Here is a 5,902-nt window from a genome sequence, read left to right on the forward strand (position 1 = left end):
CTTAAAGATTAACACTATTAGCTATGAGGAAAAGAAGATTTTGATTACATCTGCATTTTGCCTTCTCGACAAACTCGAATCCTTTAAAGAGAATTTAGTATGTTTTTTTTTAATAATCCTGAAGTCTTTTAAGATGTTTAGTGTGCATGCAAGGTGTGTGAAACATAATTTACCACGACAAATCATTTAATGTGACTATAAAGGCATGTTTATTATAAGCAATTCCCCAATTCATGGGACATTATCTGAAATGGTTATTAGACAATGATAGTTCAGTAATAAGAGTTTGATTTCATAGATCATATGAGGCATATTTTTTTTGTTTAGTCAGGTTTTGTAATTTATGCTTTGAAAATATCTTTAGCATTCATACTCATAGTCAACACTAACCAATTATATTTGTGATACCTCTTTTTAAAATTTTTGTATTCCATCTGAAAGTATAAAGAAACTTTGTAAATGTAACATTGTTCACAGTAGAATTGGTTATATGATGTTTCATAAAAATTATTTGCTAATTATTATGTTTTTTTTTTCCAGCATGATTTACTTCCGATGAAATTATTGAGGGTCCGACATCGAAATGCTTCAAATGATTACCACTGGTTTAATACCGATATGTTGAAAATGATGGAGTCATTTACCAGCTCTAAGTTATCCTTTCAAAATCTGACACTCGTTTGCCCATGAACACTGTCACAATTAAATTCCGATGTCACTATCATTGTAACTCTGTTATTGGTTGAATGAATTCATTTTCACTACTTTTACTGTCACTATCAGTATCGGGTTCCGATTCATAGGTCATGGTGCCTAACAAGATGTCCCCAAGCTGATGCGGAATCATCTCTCCATCCTGTCAGAGCCTGACATTCATTTGCGCATGAGTTCTGAACCAAATCAAATTCCAATGTCCATAATGGTCATTTTCTGAGTGTGGTATATGTTGAATAAGCCAGTTCGGAGTTAGCACATGGGCACATTGGTACGAATGACCTTTCTTTTTTTTCTCAGTTGGTTAGGGGCACTTCACTCGTTTTCAGAGCGACATAATGCATAAGCTTTACGTAACAATTTATGGGATTCATCAATCCCGTTCAAACAAGCGTAGACCAGATGAGCAGAATGATCTGTCAATTCACACTTGAGAAAGCATCCATTTCATTATTTTGCATTGGATGTATTGACAATCTCTTTCTATTGATATTGCCAAATACCACTTTTGCTGTCAGGTGGATGTGCTGGCAAGCAGCATTTATAAGGATTACATGAATAATCATTACATGACAGATGCTTATCCCAGTAAATTTAAAAACCAACATGCCTGTTGGTCCGAATGACCTTGTTTCTGCTCATGCGCAAAGTGGAACTCCGAACTGGCTTATTAATCCATTTTTACTCATGTCATTGTTGCCAAACCAGTATCGGCTCCGATTCATCAGCCACAGTGACTTCCAGGATGCATGTCCTCAAGCTGATGCGGCAGCACCTCCCTTGAGGTCCACAGAGGTTGCATTAGATCTTCCTCCTTTGTCCATCCATGTCTTTCGTTTGGGTTTGTTGCTAGCTTTCATATTCTTGTTTAATAATTGCATAGGACATGCTGCTCTAAAACCTTTCAGCAGGGCGGTATCATAGCCAGATCAAAGTTTTTGGCCTTTGTGACATTAGCCATTTCACCGCACTTGGACTGTAAAGAGTTTGAAGGGCATTCACCTTCTTCTGTTACCATGCAAGGCACAGGTAAATCGTTCCAGTTCATCATCATCTCAGCTTTAACATTTCAAGATTCACCAAGCTTTGGAAATACAGCATGAAATGACTCATCGGTCTCGACATTGTTTTACCTTCCCCTTACCTATAAGGAACTAGTGGTATTGCAGCCAGTAAATGCGTGGAGTCCTAGAAATTATGTACATACAAGGGCTGAATTATGAAGTGGGACAGCTGAGGTGATGGATGAACTGAACACATTTTGTTGTGCTTTGCATGGTAACAGAAGAATTTGGAGGTGAATGCTCTGCGATTCTTGACAATACAGTCTAAGTGCGGTAAAATGATTTATGTCACAAAGGCAAAAACTTTTGATCTGGCTTCTCAGAGACGTCTCTGAACAGCATGTCCTCCGTAGCAATTATCAAACTAAGAATATGGAAGCTAGCAACGGACCAAAATGAAGATCATGGATAGACGAAGGATGAAGATCTAATGCGACCTCTGTTGACTTCACCTCATGGGAGGTGATGCCGCATCAGCTTGTGGATGTTCTGAAAGGCACCATGGCTGATGTATGAAAGCCCGATACTGGCATAGAAACAGTGACAGGAGCAAAAATGAATTCATTAAACCTATAAACTCATAAAATGACAATGATGGTGACATTGGAATTCGATTCAGAACTCAAAAGAATTTCAGACTTTGAAAGGATGGCAAAGAGATTCGTTGTCATCCCACACGAGTTCGACATCCGCGAATTATACAGCAAACGAGTCGTACAGCCCATGAGTCCGACAGTATACAAACAAGGCCCGCAAGTTTGACACTAGGCAAACAAGGTCCACGAGTTTGACACTTTTCTAAGCAACAACCCCCCTCCCCCCCCCCCCAAAAAAAAAAAAAACCCTCACAAGTTAAAAACGATCCACGACTTCGATAATCACATCGCAGGGCCGTAAATGTGCTTTTCTCGTGGGTCTTGTTTATTACGTGTCAAACTCGTGGGCCTGGCTTGCCTGGTGTAAGACTCAAGGGTGTCGAACTCATGGGCTGCAGGACTCACAGGCTGTATAACTCGCGGGCTCTATGACTCATGGGTTGTATGATTCGTGGGTGTCGAACTCGTGAAGTGCACCCGGTGAATCAGCGTCAGCTTCTTGACATCCATAATGCACCATGGCTGATCCAACAAAAGTATTGACTTTAAGTTACATGTCTACAGAAGATGCCTGAATTAAGATAATGCTTCATTTGTTTTGTTGTTTTTTTTTGTTAAACATGGCTATTTATCTAATATCCAGACTAGATTTAATTTCATTCAATGATATTACCACAAATAATGGATATTTAGATGTTTTAGCGTGAGAACTTGCAAAAAACTGCGTGGACTTTTAAGTTTGTCATCCTCATGTATGCCAACTTCATTGTCGATGACCTGCAAGTCCATATTCCCAAATTTTCGAAATAAAATGAAAATGATGTTAATATAATCATTACCATCGAGAAATTGTACATCGTGATTGAATCGTGACACGAACTCTGGTCCTCCGATCGGGAGTCGAAAGTTTTACCCACTATGCCACAGAACCGCCAAGAACCCACAAGTTAGCATTCCCAAGTTAAAAAAACAAACAAACATTAAAGTAATCTAGGCCTCTAAAAGTCCATTGTCTCTATTATGCATCATGTATAGTGTCATTTCGGTGACAAGTTCAATGTAGATGCAATTTCTGAAGAAATTAGAGGAAAAATCATGTCAAAATATTATCCACGCCTGATACAGTATTTAGAAATGTGCCAGTGAGTGCAGCGTAGTTGAGATAAGTGTTTTAATTGTGAAACTAGTTTAAACCTTTATCTAAAGGGGAAATCCAGTCAAAATAAAAGTTAGTCCGATAAGAAAAAGTAAAATATTACGAGTTCAATGGTAAAATTGTGATCGAAATCGCATGAAAAATATTGAAGTTATATAACATTTTGAAGTTTCGCTATTTTTTGAGGAAATAGTTCTTGAACGGTCAATATGAATATGCAAAGGCAAAGTGAGCATGTCATCCCCTCACATCTTGCCATATAGTTTGTACATAAAATTTTGACATTTCCAATTTTTCATTCAAACGCACGATCAATGGAAAATTGTGAGGTTATGACATGGTCAGGTTACTCATTTGCATATTCTTATCCACTGTACTAGAAATGTTTTGCAGAAATCAGCAAAAAAATAGTAACTTCCTTATTTTTCATCAAATTACAGTCAAATTCTTACCATTGAACTCGTAAGATTTTACTCTTTTTTTATCAGACTAACTTATTTTTAGACTGGATTTCCCCTTTAAGCAGGATTTGAGTTTATTGCAAAGAAATAAAATGCCAGTAGATTTGAAAATTCATTCATCTTGATTTCCTTTATTGTAAATCTATCGCTAAAATCAATCAATTGAAAATGAGATTTGTAAACGAATCCCTGCTATGTCGTACTTCTAGTCTTTGACGTCGTCTTCATCTTCGATGTCGTGACCAACGTCATCATCAAAAAGAACCATAGTCATCTTTGATTTCTCATTTTAAAGCAACTTTTATTCAATCAGGTGATTGCTGATTGCAAAAATTGATTAAAGTTGTGAATTTACATGATAAAAAGATTCGTTGTAACTCATTTTTGATACTGGACATCAAAAAAAGGCATTTTGGAGGCTGATTTCCAGACACCGCACATGCGCACTCGAATGTCTACAGAAGAAGATCGGATTACAATTAGGCCAAAATCTTTTGTTTTCGTAAAAAGGGATATTCATTTAATATCCAGAAGAAATTTCAAGTCATTTAACAAATTTTTCACAAAAATATACAAACTTAAAGGGTGAAACTTGAAAAATTGCACAAATTTTGTAAAATTTTGTTGAATTTTGTCGACATCGTTGTCCATTTCGTTGTCGATGACGACAAACTGAGGGCTTATATTGCTAAATTTTGCTTTGCATCATATTTCCCATCTTCTGAGGAATCTGGAAATACCAAAATCTTTGGTTATCAATGAAAAATAAAGGCATGGGGACCACTTTATTAGGATAATACCCAAATGCTATTCCCCCGTATTCGCGAAAAGGTCGTTCCGGAAGTGACGTCACAAAACGTCAAGGGGCGGGTCTTGGGACCCAACTTTTTTTTTGTTAACATCACTTTTCTGACTCTCCAGACCAAGGGCTACATGGAAACAACAATGAATGTTAGGTGCAGAGGGGGTGCACGTTGACCCCCACTAGCCCATGGCCTAAGGCGCGCAATTTTGGAAAAGGCGTGCGATACAATCATAACCATGCGGATGTGATCGATATGAAATGCGCTGTGTCAAAGAACCTCTTTGACGAGCGCAGCGCGCGCTAGCAAGCAGACAGCTAGCTAGCTAGCTAGCTGCTTGCTGCCGCATGCAACCACGGCGCCAGACGTGTGCATGTGATGTGATCATACTAACCACATATCTGGATGTGATTTTAGTATGTGGCGCGCGCCCGCGCGGCCGCCGTGTGTAACGCAACGTACGTTAACGTTAGTATAAATGTTGTCCTTCTGACTGTCTGGCTTCACCGTCGAGAAGAGGAGATTGTAAGGATTTTTTTACACAGTATTTCTGTTACGAATTAGGTACTGTTCCAGTTGGTGTTGAATGTCTTGAAGTTTTATGTTTTTGTGAAGTCCACGTAGGATTGTACATTCCACAAATTAAAGTCGCTTGCTAGTTTAGTAACTAGCAGTTAACATGTTACATGTTTAGATCTAATTAAACATACTGACGTGTAACGTTTTAAACACAGTTGCTATGATTCAGTATGAATGACTGCTTTTTTTTTTTATGGGCAACCTTTGCTTGATTGAGTTTGTGTTGAACTGTCGAGTGTCAGGAGTGCGATACTGCAAAGACCGGCCATCATTTTTGCGGTTGAACCTAACTTTATGGTGCTAGGCTAGGTTTTTTTTTAATGTTTTTTTTTTATTTCTAGCACACCATCCGATCAGATCCAACTTACTTTAACTTGTGAAAGTCTCTCTGGTCTATATAACCCGAACAGTGGATGTCATCAATCTTCATTCAACGTAGCAATTCACCGAGAAATTCTCAAGGTCAAACCTACAATTTCGTTGATCATTTTTCATTATCACACTATAACCTCACACAGGGTGTGGCAGA

This window comes from Diadema antillarum, unplaced genomic scaffold, assembly GCF_040938485.1.
Source record: "Diadema antillarum isolate AM-2024a unplaced genomic scaffold, OU_Dant_1.0 seq00001265_RagTag, whole genome shotgun sequence".
Classification (NCBI taxonomy): domain Eukaryota; kingdom Metazoa; phylum Echinodermata; class Echinoidea; order Diadematoida; family Diadematidae; genus Diadema; species Diadema antillarum.